The sequence below is a fragment of the Chinchilla lanigera genome, unplaced genomic scaffold (genome assembly GCF_000276665.1).
Source record: "Chinchilla lanigera isolate Chin_1 unplaced genomic scaffold, ChiLan1.0 scaffold00001, whole genome shotgun sequence".
Classification (NCBI taxonomy): domain Eukaryota; kingdom Metazoa; phylum Chordata; class Mammalia; order Rodentia; family Chinchillidae; genus Chinchilla; species Chinchilla lanigera.
This window is the reverse complement of record NW_004955402.1, coordinates 41515509-41536327: the sequence shown is the minus strand read 5'-3', so window position 1 is coordinate 41536327 and position 20819 is coordinate 41515509. Positions and strand designations below refer to the sequence as shown.

General features: G+C 43.4%; 1 pseudogene; it reads right to left on the bottom strand.

Moving 5' to 3' along the window:
• Nucleotides 1-14298: 14298 nt before the first annotated feature.
• Nucleotides 14299-15039, bottom strand: LOC102004873 (annotated as a pseudogene).
• Between the last annotated feature and the right edge of the window lie 5780 nt (nt 15040-20819).

The window sequence follows — 20819 nt, the reverse complement described above, 5'->3', positions numbered from 1 at the left end:
TAGACATAGCAGTTTTTTTGCAACTTTTTCTAGTATTTATTTATTTATTTTTATTTTAAAGAGAATAAAAAATAAAAAAAACATTGAAAACAGTACAGAATTTCAAAACAAGATGATGGAAAGTCAACAATGGTTGTGATATTGCATATTATTTTCTTCAAAGTAGTTGTTCAGATTACCAGATATAGGCATGCAAATATGATAAAAAAATAAGCATTAACTGTTTCTTTCAATAAACCAATAGAAATTAGTAGTACAATTATCTTAGTTACCTTATATATATATATTTTCCCTTCCTTCTTTCTTTTTTCCTTTCCCTCATCCCTAATTTTTTTAATTAGGGAAGGAGCAAGAAATATGGAATTAAAACATCAATAAGTAGGTTCTTCGTCCATGAACACAAACAGCTTAAGCTCCAGTGAGCTTCAAATAGCACAAGCTCCTGCCACAAATGAGTTAAAGCTGGACTGCATGCCACTGCCTCTTCTGTCTTAGAAGGTCCAGACTGAATGACTTTTGTTTTCTAGTCATAGAGCTTGCCTGTTGTATCCATGGCCACCCACAACTGATCAGGGATCTAAAGCTCCAATCTTAATTGCACCCTATCTTGCTCTTTCCATCTGGAGTGCATTGATTTTGAATCACACCAAAGAGTGAGGAGCAGGAAGAGCATGTAAAACCATTTTCATTAAGAACACAGTCTCAGCTGGGTGTGGCAGTGCATGCCTCTAATCCCACTGCTCTGGGAATCTAAGATGCGAAGATCTCAAATTCAAACCCAGACTGGGGAACGTAGCAACTGAGTGAGACCTTATCTCAAAATAAAAAAATAAAGCGCTGGTAATGTAGCTCAGTGAGAATGCCAAGTTCAATCTCCAGTACCACAAAAAAAAACAAACAAAAAATACTGTCCAAATATGTTGTTCCATCCATGAATGATACATTCACTGCAAGGGCAAAAAAGAGGACAAAACAAAGTGAATAATCTAGAAATGCTGGATATTTGTAATTTTCCATGAATTTCATGGGGGCATGCATTGGGAATAGCACCTAAAAAATGATAGTTGAAATTCCAAAGATTGAATATACGGAGAAAAGAAACTAGATAATGTTCTCTTCCCCCTCCATCCATCCTGTCACACACTCACACTCACATAAAAAATTAAGTAATTCACCAATATCATCTATTATGTTTAATAAGAATCTGGAAAACAGCCAGTTCTATGAAGGGGTGGGGTGGGTCAGGAGGGAGGTTTTCTAGTCCTCAGGGCAGTGTCAGCTACACAGTGGTCCTCAAAATGTGTTCCTTTGACCAGAAACTTCAGAAATCCTGGCAGCTTGTTAAAAATGGGAGTTCTAGACTGCATTCCAGACCCCCCTAACTAGAAACACTAGAAGGGCGCCCTTAACGTGTAACTCAGCAGGCACCGCCTTCCCGTTGATGCTGAGAAGCCCTCAGTTACAGATGCACCCCAATTTCTGCACTGGGGACCATCTGGAAAGGGGTGTAAAGACCCTCCTCCTACTTCCTCCCTGCCTGTTCCTACCCATCCATCTTCATTCCCACAGCTTTCTTCTAAAATCCTGCTCAAGTATTTTCTTCACCAAAGACCCTTGCACCATCTCAGCCCGGGATTCAAATGCTGCATGGTCTGAAGGTTCAAGCACTAACATCCACAGTGTTCATTCTGCCCTGCTCGTCTGTTTAGATACTCACTTCCATAAATAGGTTAGAAGTGCCTCCAGGGAAGTACCCTTACCTTTGAGTGTTCTGTGTCTCAACCCACAATTGGACAAACTCTCAGTGATTCCTAAGTGCTGGGCTTGGAAAGCTTATCCTTCAGAAGCACACATGTCAATCCCAAAACAAAACAAAAAGCCCAGGGACAGGGTCTCCCAGTCTCCTTCTAGGACTCTCCCAGTATCTGAGAGTGCAAGTGCAGATCTTTTCCTGCAGGCTCCTTCATGTTATTCCCCACCTAGATGAAAGGCTGAACACAAACAGAATACGAAAGACAAAAGACAGGGAGCCAGCATTTCTGTCAGACTCTATAAAAGTCTTTGAAGTGACAGCTGAGCTCCTGCCTACCGCTGCTGCCCTGCTGCCCATAAAGAATTGATTTCAGACCTAGGGCCATATGATGCCCTCAGGACGCCCAGGACCCTTGCAGCCTGAGGTTTGGAGTTGGGAGAACACACCCCTCTCTCCCTCATTCTACTTCTTAGTCTTTCTATTCCTCTGTTTATCTATCTATCTATCTATCATCTATCTATTATCTATCTATCTATCTCTATCTATCTATTATCTATCTATTGCATTGGCTCCTATGACTCTATCCCTTCTCTGAAACCCATTTTATTCATCACTGGGATCACAACTAAAATAAATAATTATCTTTCTTGCTTCATAAAAGTTCAATTATGACTCCAAAGACAGAGACCATACCACACTCTCCCTTGGGCTTCATGTCCCCTAAAAACATACCTTTCCAGTAACCACTTAAAGACCATCAATAAGAATGTAGACAACTCCAGAAATTACACCCACTTGTCCTTCTAGATCGTAAGGAGCCACTTATCTACTGGAAACCAGTGAGTGTGTAGGAATGTATGTGAATGTGTGCTTGTGATTAGATATCTCAAATGACAGCATTAGTTTATCTGTTTTCCTGTTTATTTTCAGAATATTGGTCACTCATATCAGTTAGCATTTTCCATTTTCAAAACTCATGTGCAAGAAAAAGGAAGCGCCCAGGCAAGAGTCGCCAGATTTAGCAAATGAAAACACAAGAGGCCAGTAAGTTCGAACTTTAAATAAATGATTTTCTAAAAATATACAAATGTGTTCCAAATATTACATGGCACACCTTTATACTGAGAGCATTCTTTGTTTCTCTGAAATTCAAAGTTACTGATATTATAGTTTGCATGTGTCTCCCACAAAATTTCATGCATTAGAAGCCTGGTCCAGAGTGTGGCAATATGGAGGCAGTGGAATCTTTATCCCTGGGAGCACTGCTTTCTAGGGAGGTTAACACAATTCTTAAGGAACCCAGTTCCTTCTTGAGAAAGGGTTGCTAAAAGCAAGCCAAACCCTTCCCTATTCTCTAGTTTCCTGTTCTCTCTCTTTCTTACCCTACAACCTCCACCATGATGTGATAGAGCTGAGGGGGCCCTCACCAGAGGCTAAAAGTCAGGGGGCCACCGAAACTGTGTGCTGAATAAATCTCCTCTTCATAAACCATCAAGTCTCAGGTATTTTGTCATAGCAGTGAAAATCATTCCATGACAGTGAGTGTCTTGTATTTTATTTGGAAACCTTTTCTGTAAGTAGAGAAGGGAGAAGGGCCACTGGTAGAAGAAAAAGATAGAAAAAGTTTTATTATACTTTTATTACAAATTTTAAAATCTCAAACCAAAAATCTCTTCTGCAACAGATTTCTTAAAAGCAGAAATTAGGCTCCTTTATGTTAATGCAAAAGTAGGTGCCAAGTTGGGGTCTCAGATGGAGTGATTTTAAATCTCAGAAAGAGCTTAGCTGTTTTTGTAAAAAGGAAAGTTGGCAAATGATTAGTGCCAATGTGGCCCGGCTGCTCTTTTGTGCTTTGGAAGAAACAATTAAAATGGCTGGGACATTAAATTTTAAAGAGCTGGCTTGTTCATATTTAGAGGATAATTTTTTAAAAACAGCGTGGTACCTGGGAGAGGAAGGGACATTTTCAAAGAGGATGTGATCTGTGGTCAACCCTTCTGCCTTTGGGATTCTAAATTTTAGAAAAATATTTTAAATAACTCACAGGTAAACATTACAGATAAATATCGGCAGCGATAAGAAGTTTTTTCTTGCTTGGCCGTGTGCAGATCACATGTAAAGTTAACTTTTTTCACCTTTTAGATTATAAAAGCCACAATATAAAATATTAAATAAATCCTAGAAAAACAGATCCAGAACTAGTTTCTTTCTCCATACTGTTCAGCCCCTGTGATGTACCACACACTGAAGTTAAGAGGGAAAAATAAATAAACAAATAAAGCAAATCTCTAGTCTGGAGGAAGCTTGAATTTGAATGGGGATGGCAGAAGCAGAGACAGCTTACTGGCGGGAGGCGGTGCAGGTAAAAGGCCAGTTAAAATTGCAGGCTCTGTGCTGGGAGAAGGGCTGAGTTTCAGCTTAGCCCCCCCACTTGGCGGGTGTCTGAGTTCTTTATTAGTCACCTTTTCTTACTGGAACAAAAACACCTGAACCTCACACTTTAAAGGAGAAGAGGCTTGTTTTGGTAAGCAATTTCAAACCTTGCAGTGTGTAGTTAGCTGGCTCCAAGGCAGAAACACCATGGTAGAAACATCATTTCTTTTGCTTTTAAGAAATCTGTTGCAGAAGAGATTTTTGGTTTGATATATTGCATGGCAGAGGAAAGCAGCTCACCTCATGGCTGTCAGAGAACAGAGAACCCAGGAAGAGCTGGAGAAAAAACAAAGGGCTTGAGACAAGAAAATATCCTCCCAGGTTATGCCCCCAGCTGCCTACTTCCTCTATGCAGGCCCCATCCCCTAAGAGCACTTTTAAATATAAACTCATCAGTGAATTGACCCATTTATGAGGTTAGCACCCTTTCATCTAATCAACTTCCAATAGTCCTGCCTCTGAACAAATGAACCTTTTGGGGACATTTTTAAAAATCTCAACCATAACATTTTGCACATTTATAAAATGGAAATCTATGTAGGATTCCTTCATTAGGTTGTGAAGGTTCACTATAGTAAGTTAAGTCAAGCACTCAACACATTGCCCACCACATGGCAAATGTTTCATAAACTGTAACCACTATCATAAGTGTGGCATACCTTTAGAGACCTGTAGGCATACAGAGCAAGGAGACTGTCACTGCCTGGTTGTGTAAATGGTGAAGGACAGGATGAGCACCTCCATGGAGGAACTGAAGCCTTGAGGCTTTCCTTCAAGGTGGTGGAGAGAGCTCAGACCCTCCAGTTGGGTGGCATAGCTGTCATACGGAGAATGATGGTGTGTGAGGTAGCAATGATGCTGAGTCTTATGAACCATATCAGGTGCCTGATCTTCTAGAAATATGCAAAAGCCCTGATCGAGTTTAAAGAGGGCAGGGATATCATGTGCATTTCTTAAAAGATCTCCCTGAATGGGGTGGGAAATGAATCAAGAATGGGTAATAAGGGAAGGCGCACAACTAAAGGAACCATTTCAATGACCAGTGAAGGACATGCTGAACAGTGAATTATGTTGGTGGGTCAACTGGGAATGTGGATTAAGGAGAAGGACAGGGTCAAGGTTGACTCTTATGTTTCTGAGCATGAATAGAGGTGTCATTTACCAAATTGAAAACAAGGACGGAGATGAAGATAGGAGGTAGAAAGATGAAAGTTTGAGATGCACATTGGAACATTCAAGTGCAGACATCTGCCATAAAGTCCAAAATAAAAGGGGACCAAAGCCCTGGAAGAAATATCTTCTCTGGAGATAAAGCATATAGGTAGCCATGGCAATGGAGAACCTAGATCAGATAGAAGACTGCCTAGAGAGACCAGGGGAGGGGTTGAGAATGTCAGCTAAAGAGGTGGGTGGAAAACTCTCAGATTGGAACCTGCTACAGAGCCCATGTCAAGAAAGCTATGGGATCAAATGTCACACTGTGTTCCACAAGAGATCCTTTAGATTTGGCGGTCACTGATGACATTACAATGGCAATGGCAATCAGCTGAAGGGTTCTTTCAACAAGAGAACTGCATTGCCATGAGAAGCTACAATAGCAAGCACGATCAGCTTCATCCAATAAGAGAAGTGCAGGTGCACAAAAAGAAACGAGCATTTCAAAAAAAAGCAGATCCATGATTTCATTACACGACTCTTCCCTGAGTTAATGGTTATGTTTCTGAGGTGGTTCCATGAGCCCTAGTTACACTATCTTTCCAACATATTTCACCAAGAAAATTCCATCAATAATCTTAGCCCTTTGCCACTCATATAGAAGTAGAGGTTCCTAGAAGGAACAACACCTTGAATCTCATCTCACACATAACATGAGCCTGCCAAAACTCCACTGCAGCAACTCCCACCTCCAACACTCACCACCCACACCAGCATTATTAGGTTCCATAATTTTTAAAATCAATCATTATTTATTGATGAGATGGTACATATTTGGTGCAGTGCTAAGCATTACAGAGCTTACTATGTGCTAAAGCCAATATAACAGTATATACTGGCCATGGCTGTTGTTTAGGATATCCAACATCTCCTACATGACCAATCTTTGAAAAGTTTAACTTAGCTGGAGATGGAAGACCTACACAAGAAAGATAACTTGGGACTAGGCGGACTCCACGTGAACATAGATGCAACATGAGCACCTCACAAGTACTTTACACGAAGGAGAGGGACTGTTCCTGCTGTTGAGTAAACTGTATGGATGAAGAGTGACTGTCACTGTCATGTGTCAGAGCACATTTAGAGGCTGGAAGCTCATGGAAGATGGAGGAGACTTTGCAGAGTAGCTGAGGCTTCAAATCAGTCTTGCTTTATCAACTTGCTATGTGTGTGCCCTTCTGATTGTGTATGAGTGCTCTGTCCTAACCCAAAATTGTGTATATGGATCCGGGATGAAATCTATGGGCTTCTCCAGGCACAGCCTCCTACCCCGATGGGCACTTACCTAAGTTTTTAATATTGATAATAACAACAATCATACTGTAGCACCCCATCCTGTGCTAAAAAAATTGTCCACTGTCAAACACATTTCTACCTCCTCCCTCCCCCGCCCAGTCTTAAATACTGTTCTGATGAGGTTTTCCTGATGGCTCACTTGTGCATTATTGTAATAATAGACATAAAGGTTACCATAATTATCCCATCACCTTGCATCAGGGTTGAGGGCACAGGACAGTTCCATTGAGGCCTCAAACCACTGCTCCTGGCTGCCTGGCAAACTAGCAGGCCACTGGAGTAACTTCACTGACCTCTAGTTGACCTGCAGGATCAATGAACAATTAATTACTATCATCCCACTCTGGGAGATAGCTCACTGCCATTTCTCAATTACAACTGGAAGCGCCCTTGGCTGACAGCTGCCTATCGGCCAAACCAAGCCCATTACTGATTCTAACCAGTATCTCCCACCCCCAACTGCACACACACATACACGTACACATGACCTGACCCACCTCCCCACTACACACATGGCCACAATCCCATGAGTCTTTGACATAGGTCACACCCATAGCCTTTATGAGAACCCCTATTCCTGATGGATTTTGTGGGCTTCTACACCAGCATTGTCTAAGCTACAGGGAACCCATTGCCAAGGTACAACGCAGGAAGACTTTGTCCACAGTATTCTTCCTGTGACACCTCTGCAGACATAATCTTTAGGATTTGCCACTGTCACTTTTTCCTACATTTCAGTTCCTTCTGAGCACATCCTAGCCCTCTATGTTCTGCATCCTTCTCAGAATCTCTGACCATAAACTTACACCTTTCCTAGCCCTTGCTCACATAGCAAAATGACTTCAGAAATCCAATCCTGTCAGTGTACCCATGAAATGACTACAGCAGGGCTGACCAGCTCAATCTAAGATTATTTGTGGCTTCTGATATCTTCAGTTAACTTCCCTGTAAGTAATCAAGGTATTTAATCCTAAATTCAACAGAGTAAATATGCTGGAAACTTTGGGGACTGTGATTTCTCCTGCAGGTGAGAGTGGGCTGTTTGGGAACATATAGGCTCTGCAAACCCTCATATCTCAGTATGTGTAGTTTCCTACCTAATTTCAACAATGAACTCTCTGAAAACTCTTCATTCTATTGGAAAGAGACACAAATATGTTAGCCAAAACTTTTTTGATTGTGCAGAGCAGAAACACAGCTCAAAAAAAAAAAAAAAAGAAGAACAAATGTTTATGGACTAACCTGAAAATCCAGACCTATATACTTGGAGCAGGAACTGCAGGAATCAGGTTCCTAAGCAAAGTCATTGGAGCTTGATCTCTGGTTTCCTCCCAGGTGACATCTCTCCACAAGGGCCCACCCAACAGCCAAATGTTTGTTACCCACTCAGATAGCGACTTTTACTGACACAGGAGCAGCTAGTTCTGAGAAAGACAGATCCCAATAAAGTCCTAAGACCATGTCTTTTGGTCAAAGTTGACTCAACTCCCATCCTTGAACCAATCACATGACCGGGTGCCTGGAACATTAATTACAGAATATGCCTCTGCTTCTCAGTCCTGACCCTAATGCCCAGAGTAGACCCAGCTGGACCAGTCGTGATTCCTGCTAACTGTGCTAGGTGAAAGCAGTTGGCTAGCCCAAAATTTGACTTAAGAAAGCCAGTTGCAGTTTGGAGAAAATGGCAAATTCATGATTTCTGGTCCCTTGTCAGAAAGCAAAGCCATCTGGGGCAACCCACTCGGGTCCCCTTCTGTCTCTCTCTCGGACAGAAGCTTTCTTTCCCCCATTAAATATGTTCTGCTCTTTAAAAAAAGAAAGAAAGCAAAGCCATCTATAGTTAATAACATATAGTGTGTACTGATCTGATTGGAGGACGTGGCACATGGGTGGTTCTCACCAGTACTGGAGTTATTAAAGCATATGTATGATCCTGTGCCTTCTATCTCCTTTGCCCAAGCCCAAAAGAAAGTAATGTCAGAATAAGGATCTCCTGTCCTTTTCCACAGCTTTGTCACATGATCCTCCAGCCAGAGGAAGAGCAACTCATGTGCTTGGTGAGATCATGAGAGCCAAGCAATCCCTGGGCCACATTTACCAGTGGCAGAGTCCCCAAATGGAACATGAATATGTCTTGCTAGTTCTCACTTACACTTGCCTACCGCCCTCCTTCTTTTCCAGTTCCTATCACCAGAGACACTTCCTCTCTTTAAGGGGTGTGTGGCTTGGTATACAAGTTAAGACTGGAGAGCCAGGTGGAAGGCCTTGCTGTCCAATTTTAATAGAGAGCCCAGTGCTTCAGGTGCTATAATTGACCTTTTGGTCCCATTTAGCTCTTAACTGGTTAGAACCAAGAGAGGAGAAAGTATGAGTAATTAGCATATCTACTTCTTCAACCACAACAGTAGAAATTATTGTTGTTGTTATTATTATTATTACTATTATTATTAAGTGTGCCTTTTCCCAAATTCAGAAGTAAGCAGCCATACAAGCTGCGGTCATGGTCTCTAACTTCCTCTCCCTTGGAGAAACCTCTGCCCTGAGGGTCCCCTACTGGGGGTGAAAGCTTGTCATCAGCAGAGAACACAAAAGTAATTGGAAAGCACTGTCTCCAGCCTGCAGAAGCACAGCAGTCCCTTGGGCTTGGGCACTAAATCATAGCAGAAGACTGTATATCTGCCTGGAGAGGAGGAAGCAATTGAAACCCAGTATTTAAAAGCAGTCTCAGATTTATCCTCCCTCTTGACAGCCTACAAAACATTGGAGAATAGTCCCTGCCTTTCTCTGGACAATAAAACAGGATGCATTGTCCAGAAATTGGCCCTGAGAAAGTTCATTGCTCACTCTCATGTGACCTCCCCAAAGACCAAAAATTGTAGGCCCAAACTTACAGTTTTCACAGCCTTCTTTTTCTGCTCATTTGCTAAGCAAGTAGAGCCCTTCCCAAATCCCCATTACAAAAATCTCACCGATTAGCCTCATTTACCCAGTGCCCCATCCTTCCTCACCATATTCAATCCCAACAGGTTCCCAGAAAGGACTTTTATGGCCAAGTATTTTGGTTTGCTTCCATTCAGGAACCTTTCCTATTGTTTGGACATTAGTGAACAAAAATCCACAGTTCTCGGCCAATTACCTCACCCCCTAATCTGACTTTGGAAGTTTGCTGGCTCCATGTCAAGCTGATTGCAGGTGACAGGCAATCAGTCACTGTGGCTTGTCTGTAGGCAGGTGAGCCACCCCACCCCACAAGGCCAGTCTCAAGTCAACAAGGGGTTGCGTCATCTGCACCTCTCTGTCTGAAGAATCAGGGGGCAACACAGGGTGCTGATAACCTCACTCCTAGTCTTGCAACAGGAGCGCTCCTTACTGTTGACAAGTGACTCAATCTAAGAGACCCACATAAATCAATCTCTACAGCCAAAAAAAAAGTTCTTGCTCTCCATCGGTAAATATGTAGACAAGGTCAGTGGCCTGGGTTTACAACTTTGCTTCCTGAGATGAGAATCTGGGGAGGAAGTTGGCATAGAAGATCAGGAGCATTTCTAAAGAGTATAATTTCCAGAGACCCATGCCGAGCCACATACCTGGCGTAGAATATTCCTGCCCTTGGGCCTGTTACTTAGCTTGGCCTTTTGGCTCAATACCCAACTTGGCACCCCCACATCCACAGACTCAGTTTTCTCAAAAGATGCTCCTAGATGAGGGCCTTTGGACAGGTTGTACCTCTACCCAAATTCCACTTCCTCTTTTCTTTCTCTGTATTACCCTTTTCCTCTCTGTTGGACAACTCCTCTTTTCCAATAGCTGCCAGCCTGGACAACTCTTGGCCTGGGAAGTCAGGCTCGTGCTGGGTCAAGACCCTCCAGGGTTCTCCATAGGGCTCATATTCATTTTCTAGGACTGTCATAACTAAGTACCATGGACTGGGTGGCTTAAACAACAGAAATGTATTTCTTGCAGTTCTGGAGACCAGATGTCCAAGATCAAGATCTTGGTAGGGTTGATTCCCTGTAAAAGCTGGGGGAGAAGAGAAGATCTATTCCAGGCTTCTTCTTGGCTTGAGGATGGCCTTGTTCTTCTGTCTCTTCATATCGTTTCTCCCCTCTCTGCACTGTTCTGTATCCACATTTGCTTTTTTCATTATGCCTACTCTAATGAGTTCACTTTAACTTCATTACCTCTGGTAATTCCTATATCCTAGTAAGGCCCCATCCTAAATACTAGGGATTAGAACTTCAGCAGAGAAATCTGAGGGGATTTTGTCAGTTCATATCTATCCTAAGATATTAACTGGCTTTATTCTCCCTCACCCCACTGGTGCAGGAACAGTGTCTGATTCTTTCCTGTAGATCTAGTGCCTGGCATAGGTGGTTCTCGCATTTGTTCCTGATTTCACATGCCTGCTCCTCTCTTCCTGTCCTTGTGTTTGGGCCACTTCTTGCTCCTGACAGTGTGAGTGCAGGGATGCCTGAGCTGCCTAAAGTAGGGGTGCTGTGGAAGTATGCTTGGAGTCTGGCTGCTACTGGCAGCACTGACATAATGACCTAGTCGCATCCTTTCCATCTGCTTCACCTCCAAGAGAGCTGCCACTTCTGGGGACGTGTGTCCCTCCTTGGCAGAGTGCACATCAAGCTAATTCTCTGGCTCCATTTCTCAATCTACTCAGTGGTTCCAGGAATCCAGCCACATGCTCTAATGGGCCCCTGTCATTAGAGGCTTGGCAAACGCTCCCACTCTGGGGCTTCTCAAAGCCCAGGAGAGCTGGCCAAGGGCTGAGAGGCACCAAGGCCATTTTCAAAAGCAAAAGGGCAGCAGGATCATAGTTGGACATTTTTTTAACCTGCATTTATTTAGTAAATAATGTATGTTAATGCAACATATGCTATATTATGCAATAATTATGGAAATAGCTTGATCCTCCTATTCCAGACTCCTATTATTTTCTGGAGCTGCTCAGCAGGAACCTGTATCCCCTAGCTAAGGACTTCTGCACTGGTCCATAAAAGTGCAGTAAATGTTGGAGGTCAACCTCTGCCCTCCTCCCGCTGCTGGATTGTCTGCTCACCCTTCTCCCGCCAAACCACCCACCCACCGTCTTACACCGACCCTCCTTAGTCCATAAGATGCTCCTGACCATGCTGACCTGTGGTGATCTCCAGACCTGTGAACCAGCTCATCCTCTGTCATTTTGACCCCAGAGGACTTACAAGGGACTTTGTACCACAACTGCTTCCTATATTGCTTTCCTAGGTAGATCATAGAGTTACAGAGGCTGCTTTTTACCCTTTCTTCCCCGGGGCATCTGAATAATGCTAGAACTAAGCCAGAACTACCCTGACCTTGAAGTGTACTTTTTGGGGCACATGAGTAGGGCAGAGAGGTGATTGGATGCAGAGACACTTGAGGTGATGGGAATGTACCGATTCCTGAATGAGGTGGGGGATACATTTTTCTAAGCACACCAAGCTGCACAGTTAAAACCTACATCTTATGTATGTCAATTATTCTTCAGTAAAGTTAAGGGCAAAAACATAGTCTCACTGTGACAACACATAGGTTTCCCTCATATTTTGGCAGTGCCAAGACTTTACCACACTTTCAGAAGCTATCTTTCCTGACAAGGAATTATTGTGACTTAGTTAACCCATCACCCTTGTTAAGATGTAGGTCTGTTGCATATAGAACAGTTCCAATTCGGAACAACACTTTTGTTCCTGTACCATCAGAATTTTTTGCATTAACAACAGATTTTTTAAAAAAAATTTGCATAAAACAAATTTTACTCATATAAAATGGCCCAAAGCCCAGGACAAGACAGTGGTTTCATGTCTGACAAGCCGTTGAATCTTGGCAGCATGCTCCTCCTCTGTAGCTCTCTAGCTATCAAATGAGGTTTCAGACTGGGTAACCTGTGACATTTCTTTTAACTCTGCAACTCGGTAATCAGGTTGTGCTATTCCTGTGAGCTGATGAAGTCACTAAGTCACTAGAAAACTGAGTGCTGGTGATGGGTGATGTCCATCACACTTCTGACACCTGCCTGCCATTTCACAGGCCCATTCTTGCCTCTTGAATTCTTCCACCTCTTATTTTATTTCCTGAATTCTTTTGTGGTGAAGATACTTTCTTGCCTGCTTTTGTTGTCATTGGGGAAACTCAGTGATAGGAACTTTTGTGTAGGGACCATAGAGCCACCAGTTTTTCAAATATCACCCCTCCCTTATAGGAGTTCATATTTATTGAATGCTCACCAGGGATGGAATACTGAGGACTTTAAAGCTTCCTATGATTTGCTTCTCATAACTCTGTGTGATGAGTTATATCATTGTTCTCATTTTGCAAATAAAAAACAGTGGGCATTAAAAAAGTTAGAGGGACTTGCCCAAAGCTCATTCAGCCCAGGCCTGCTGCAGCAGGATTGAGAAAGCAGGATTGCTGCATTGTCCATATATTTGACCATTATGCCATTGTTCTTTCTTGAAGCCCAAGCTCCTTCTGGAAAACTAGTAACACTCTGTTCCCTTTTCTTTATTAAGATTAAATGGAACATAATATGGCAACCAAGATGGCAATGCTCCTTCTAGTACAAAACGGCTGGTGGGAAGACTCCCAACTGGCTTTTTTTTTTTTTAATGACTTTATCTGAAATCTTTTAGTTGCTGGGACCTAGGAAGGATTGGTATTGAAATGGCAATCATCCAGGAGCAAAAGCAAGTGGCTTCCAAGTCAGTCCTTGCCTGTCATTCATAATCCCTACAAAAATAATAGTCATGTTTAGAGTATTCTTTAGCAGAGTCATCAGCTCTCATCTACTCCCTGAGAGCCAGTGAACTCACTATTAAAATCCTACAACTAAGGAGATCTCAAAATCTCTGCAAGTGATCACATCTATTACTATTTTAATGTTTTGCTGCAATAGGTTTTGCTAAATTTCAAGAGAAATTTTAAGCTATCTCTTAGAAAAAAGGGATAGATGGTATAAAACAAAGATTATTTAACAATTCAGCACCAAGTAATGTTAATAATACCAATATGATGCTTGGCCTAAATTTTCTTGAAAAATAATTAGAATTTTTTTCCCTGATTGTTCTAACTATATTTCAAGTCTTTTCAAAAGAAAGCCCTGGGGGTGTGGGTATAGCTCAGTGGCACAGTGCCCACCTGGCAAGTGCAAGGTCCTGAGTTCAATTCCCAACATAAAAAAAAAAAAAAAAAAAAAGCGTTGGGGCTCCAGACTCAAGTATGCCTCCGGGCTGGGTCCACTGCTCCAAGTCATACGGAGCCTCCTACCCTCACACAGGTTATTCATTCACCAACACCAAACCCCACGACAGTAGATGCAACAAAACAGGACTCCTTCCTCCACAGCACATATTGATTTCAGTGGCAGCAGTGGACAATGTGGAAAACAATGGAACTTTTCCTTGAAATTGGGCCGTGGTGAGAGGTGCCCGCCATGACCAGAACCTGTTGCTTCCCTGACTGCCTCCTTCTAGTCTCTGAAAGCAGAAAATCATCTTCTCTGAAGATACTTGGTAACAGTTCCTAAAACAAAAACAAAAACATGCTCCAAGGCACTGTGCTTTGATATTCTTGAACTAGTTCAGCTGGCAGATGAGCTGGTTGATGTGTTTACCCCGATAGCCAGGTGAGCCCAGCTCCTTCAGGAAGCCCACCCCGTTCTTGGTAGCGCGCCAGGCCATGGAGAGGTGGAAAGGACACAAGAAGCACGCAATCTCTTGGAAATGCGCCCCCTGGGAAGGTGATTTCATGAATGAGGTCTTCCAGGCAAATGACACCAAACTTGCCCAGGTGCTCCTCGATCACAGTGCTGTCCGTCAGGGGGAAGGTCTTACTCTTGACCTTGCCCTGAACTCATTTCAAAATGAGTTCCCGGACAGATGTCAGATTTGGAAATCCCCAGGTCACGTAAAGCTCCACTATTCGCAGCATTTTGAAGGTTTGAGGGGTGACTTTAACAAAGACACCACTGAACAGCTTCTTCAGGTGAAGTCTTGCAACGGTCTTCCATACTAGTGAACTCACCGAGTTAATACTTTGGAGGCGGGCAGCAAAGGCGGGCAGCAAAGGCCAAGGAGTGTTCACCAGGTGCTTCCAAAGCTCAAGCTTTCACTTCTAGTCGTTTCACACCACTGTGGCCAGGAATCATGAAGGGAAGACTCCAGTCACTTAAATCTTATCGCTTTTACCTTCCTCTCCTTCTTTGCCAAAAGTGCCTGCTTTGCCTGGGCAGCTTTGAGGGCTTGATAAGCCTTCCTCTTTTTCAGGAGATTTTCTGGAACCAAGGGGATCTTTTTTCTTTGCTCTTCTTCCGCCATCTTTCCAGTGTAATGACCAAAAAATAATTATAATTTTAAAAAGAAGTCAGGAGTGATAAATATGGTTACAGACTGCCAATAAGGAAGGCTACATTTCCCCGCGCCTGGGAACCAGGATAATAAAATATTGCTTCTGTGGAGCCTCTTTCTTGGAAGGAGAGCTCATAAAACTTTATCGTACATATATTTGCTCTACTAATGTAATCATTTAATCTCCCTCCTGTTTTTTTAAGGCATCTTTACTACCATGTGGCAGGGACCCCAAACTAATTGTGTTTGTAGACAATATCAAGCTATCTTCTTGGAAAGGCCTGATTTTCTGAGGAAATTCAACAGTGAAAACAACCCCATGATTTTTCCCTTTATCAAAAAAACATTCTTAGGGCTTCCTAAGATTGTAACCAGTGTCCCTGTGAAGCAACTAGCCTGTTGTGCTGATTACCTTATCTGCTGTCTTCTCATTTGTTCTGGGTCCCACAGGGACCGTGAGAGAGTAAACACTACCCCCGACCTTACCTTTTCACCTCTTCCTAATCTTCCTGTGGGGGCCCTAGCAACTGTTCTGCCCCCAGAACCCAGGTAGAAAGTGGAGGGATGTGAACCCAGACAAAGCAACTAGCTCTTTTGACTGACATCCACTAAGAAGTGAGAAGCTGGAAGGCTTCATTCTGGCGTCTTTGTCAAAGTCAAGCTCTCTGCCAGATGCTGTTCGCTCTCTGCCGGGGAAGACATAGCACCACGGAGGCAAAGTGTGTTCACCCGTCAGGTTCCTTTGTTCTTCCATTTTGCCCAGAGACCTGTGGAGCCAAGCACCTCCATTTGAGAGCAGAGTGTTGGGGTTTGCAAGCAGGGAAATATCAGTCAGACAGCCGCCATCAGCTGATGGGTGGGAAGCGCCTCCGGACCATTCAGACCCAGAGGCAGCTGTGTGTGGATTCTGCTCCCGACTGACTCACCCACAGGAGGTGCCTCTCTGTCAGTATCAAGATTTTATCCTTTTAGCAGTTAATGAAAAGAGAGAAAAGATACAATTACCAGCAGTTTAGGGGCCAGGAGAGCATTTCCAAAGCCAGTGCTCACATGTCTCTAGTCATTATTTCCAGTTCTCTCTCCCGATAGAGCTGGCTGTAGCCCCTGATCTGATTGGAATCCTATACCCATGCCTCCCTCCTGCACTCCACCCCCGGTCTGGATAGAAGCCCAAAGGACTAAATATAAGGTTGTCTGGATGAATGAACAGGTAAATGGATATTTTCTCAAGGAATTATTATTCCAGGGTCAGAACAACCTAATGAGATATGCAAGTCATGCTTTCTTCCTCTTTCTAATATAAGTGAAACTGAGGTGCAGAGAGACCTGTGGCACCCTAGGGTTACCCAGAGGATGAATAACATCAAGTTAGGACTCATAGTGTTCTTTTCACCCTCGAGGACAAGTGAGAAGCAGGTGAGTTGACAGTCCACAGGCCATGTCCTGCTTGTGTATATTTTTAGTTTGGCACTTCACTGGTAAGTGATTAGCCTGATCCCCTTGCTTGGCATAGACCCGGTTTGCTCTGCATCTACTTCTCCCACTCATCCCCATGCTCCCAGGCTGTCACAGCCCAATGGAAACTGTTTCCTCGGTGTCTTCTTCCTGAGACCCACATGATTCCAGCCCTGCCCTGGCTTGCCCTGCCTGTCTCCATAAGGATGTGTGTGCTTTTCTGTCTTGACTGATCACCTCAGCTAGACGGTCAGCTTCATTCCCACGTTCACTCTGTGGTACACATGGCCCCAGCCTAGGAACACACAGAGTTTACCTGTACAACCACTCCTACCAAAGCCCCTAGGGAACATCTGGTTGGAGGAGGAATTTGCATCATGTACCTTGCGGCAAAACCGAGACACTTTCAAGTGTTGTTCCTCTCCCTAGAATAAATGAAAGAAATCCAGAGTCCGATAACTTAGGAGAATAATTGTTGCGCACGTCATCCTGGATCGTACTATTTCTGAACATTGCACTAGTAGATTCTTTGACCCTCCCCCTTCTTTCCCTTATTCTCCAAGGCATAGAGTAGCTGCAGACAGTAAAAATGATTTTTATTCATTTAAATAAAAAGACTTTCCTTCAAGTTACTTTCTTGTCTCATGACATCCCTATTGTTCAAACTATATTAATATCTCTTCTGGAATTTCTTTCCTTGCTCTTTGAATATGACAGTTGTTCCTTGGTTCATGAACTCAATTCTCTCCATGATTCTGGTTGCAAACTGAACTGGACAAGAACCAAATCAAATTTTCCCATAAGGTCAACATTGAACCTGACCATTGAATTTGATTCAGTTCTTGTCCAGCTTGGTTTGCAACCAGAACTGTGGAAAAAAATCAAGTTGGTGAACTGAGGAACCACTATATTTAGAATAATTTCAGTGGTTACAATTTTTTATCCTTGCTAGTGGATTTGGCTAGGTGAAAACAACAACCACAATGCATGAAGTATTTTACAGGGTCAGAGAATCATGACATCCTTTATATTGATTGATTCAGAATTAAAGCTTACAACTAAAGAAAATGGTAAGTATCACTTGGGCCAAAAAATTGAAATGATAATAAAGGAAAAAGACAGGATGTGGAGGATGGTTCAAAGATGACCCAAAAGCAAGTATCTTAGTTGCCTTCCTCCTCATCTTTAGGACAACATACCTAACACCTGCAACTTAGAGGGAGAGAGGTTTATTTTGACTCACAGTTTCAGAAGATTCAGTCCATGGTCAGCAGGCTTAATTAAACACAGAAACAGCAGGGTAAAAGGGCCCAGGTGGAGGAAAGCTGCTCATCTCATGATGGTGAGGAGGCAGAGAGAGAAGGTAGCCCCAGTGAGCTAACTCTAATCTTATTGCATAGATGAAACAGGTGAAAAGCTGGCCAAGGGCACACAGCTAGGAAGATGGAGAACACGAGGTACCTCTTCTCTGCATGGCTCACTGCTATATCCCCACACAGCACTGCCCAATCACAGAATCTCAGGATTGGGGTCTGAAGTCCAACACAGCGCTCTTTCCACTATGCAAGGCTGCCTTCCCCTTATTGTAAGGTGAGGGTTTGACTCACCTCAGCTAAAGCTAAGTACTTAGCACAGTCTTGGTAAGTTGTGGGTGACTCTGAGTACTTACTGTACTTGCTGAATGAGGCAAAGTGGCCACAAGAATGAGAGCAGGGAAGAGGAGGACTGGGCAGACAAAACATCAGAGGTATGCTAAGCACAGTTGCCACTCATAACAGAGGTTTTGTTGTTTCATGGATAAGAAAGATGAGATCAAAAGATATGTGGCCCTTTGCCCCAAATTGCCCAGCAAGTGGCCACCCAACTCCAGAATACAGGGTCTTCAATTGAAGAAGACACCAAATACCAGCCAATGAGTAGGTTCAGGGAACCCTGAACACTGCTGAGCTGAGATTTCTCCTCTCTTTCTACTCCTAGGCCCTACTGGAATGCTTAGCTCTTCTGTCATTAACCAAATATTGATCTCTATTAAAATACACCCACACATGAGCCCACATGCACAGGCACGCGCACACACAAGAACTGACATTTAAACTTCTCACAAGCTTCACCTTAGACGTGATGGGCTTTTAGCTCTTGCCTAAGGCTGCATATTAGCAGTGGGTGGAGTCTGGTCTACCTTGTTTTCACCCTGTTCAAGGAGAGATTCCCTGTGTCAGGACTTGGAGATGGTCAAGCCAATTCACAGAGACTAGACAGATGTGGTTGGCAACAGTTAATTAGTTACGTAGACTTACAGCCCTGGGAAGGGGACATAGCACTCCATGTAGGACCATAAGGGTTGCATTCCAGAGCAGTGTAAACCAGCAGGGCTGTGGAAAGCAGACCTGGTAGTAGAAAGAAGTGTGGGGGGGTGACTCTGGTCCTGCAGGAGGGTGATTAACATATTTGAATAATGTCAAAGTCCAGCAGAAAGCAGAAATGCATTCAGTGGAGGGCCAGGTGGGATGTCATTAACCTGCTACAGGGGAACTCAGTGGATGGGAGACTTTCCTGCTGGCTGAGGGGCATACCTGGTGATAGCAGGAGACTCCAGTTTTTGGCCACTGGGGCCCCATGAGACTGAAAGACATCAAGGTTCCACATGGGAGTCTGGACCTTATAAGACAAAGTGAGACCCTGAGGTGAGTGGTGCAGGGTGGGAGAAGGAAGGGGCAGGACCACAGTGTTGCCCAAGAGGGGTGCATCCTCCCAGTATGGTTGAGAGCACCCCACAGAAGCCAGTTACGTGCAGAAGCCTTAACCGTCACTAGGGAACATTCAGAGACATGGAAAAATAACACAGTGGGGGTAAAACAGGAAGTGATGAGAATATAGAGCAAGATCTCAATCTAATGTTAAATTAATCATTAAGCCCACTGAGTTGCTGCCAGGAGCTTTCCCTAGACAGTGGAATCTGAGTGATTGGTGTTCTTCTACGTGATTTTGTCCTAGTCTCCAAAATTTCCATGATGAATTAGCATTACTTTTTAAAATCTTATAGGCAATTTAGAATGAATTTACAAACAAAAATTATAACACTAGCCTCACAATTGCTCATATATTTGCCTTCACCAAAGGTCTGCATTTCACACACCCTCAAAATCCTGTCTGACTTCTTTTCATCTCAACCTCAAGGACAGCCTCTCTGTAGCATTTCTTGCAGGACAGATCTAGTGGTAATGAATTCTTAGCATTGCTTTTATAAAATCTTAAGAAAATTATATTTAGGGAAAAGCAAACACAGAAAACAAAGACTTAACGGCCTCAGATGTGCAGGGGCAACTTCAGAGGTAAAAACACCACCTGCAGAGGTTATACCATCACCACAATGAAAAGATGCTGCTTTGGAAACAAGAAAACCACACTGAAGAACCAATGTGATAAAAAGACCCAGTTCTCAGTAGCCAGGGGAAATAACCAAGAGATCTGCTCTAGTCCCTGGGGGACCATAGGTGTCACTTCATATGAGTCTCCTCTTTTTGCAATTAGCAGGGTGAGGAAGGCTGAATTTACACAAAAGACCACAAAGCCAGGTGCCTTCAGTATCTAGGTCACCATAAGTGAGCACGACAGTGGAGTGGGGACCGCAAGCTCCAGGGAGTGCAAGAGAGCCACCACTCTCTCACGTTCCCATTCAGAAATGCATCTTGATATCAGAGCTTCTGATTACTCAGGAACATCTCTTGGCCTTTATTTTTATTGGAAATCTCCTGATGTTTAGCTTTTGATAACAAATTCAGCTTAAAAGGAACCAACCAGGAAACAAATCAAAATGCACATGATCAAGAAAATTCAGGTCCAAAGAGACCTGTCCGTCACAAAGACCAATCCAGCCACCAGTGCACAGTGTCAGGAGTATGCGTCTTTGACATTTCTTCTAGCTCTGGAACTTTGCAGTTAGGTGGAGATGGCTTGCGTCTCCTCTTGTGATGTGCCATGTCCCATAGGAAGGGCAAACATGCGTCCTTTCTGTCTTTGAGGTGATGCTGCTGAAGACAACAGGTGACAGATATTCTCAAGCCAGTAGATTTTTCTCCAATTCCACTCCAATCCCATAGCTAAGCTCACCCTCTCCTGTTTAACATGGTTGGGCATTTCATGCCTCCATCCCGATGAAGGCCTCCATGTCAGTGGATGACCTTTGTCATACCCCAGTGCCTTAGGGTATGTTAATGAGGACAGTTTTTCCTTCCACACTGAATGGATTAAGATGTACTATATTTTCATGTCACAAATCAGATATATGCCGTAAA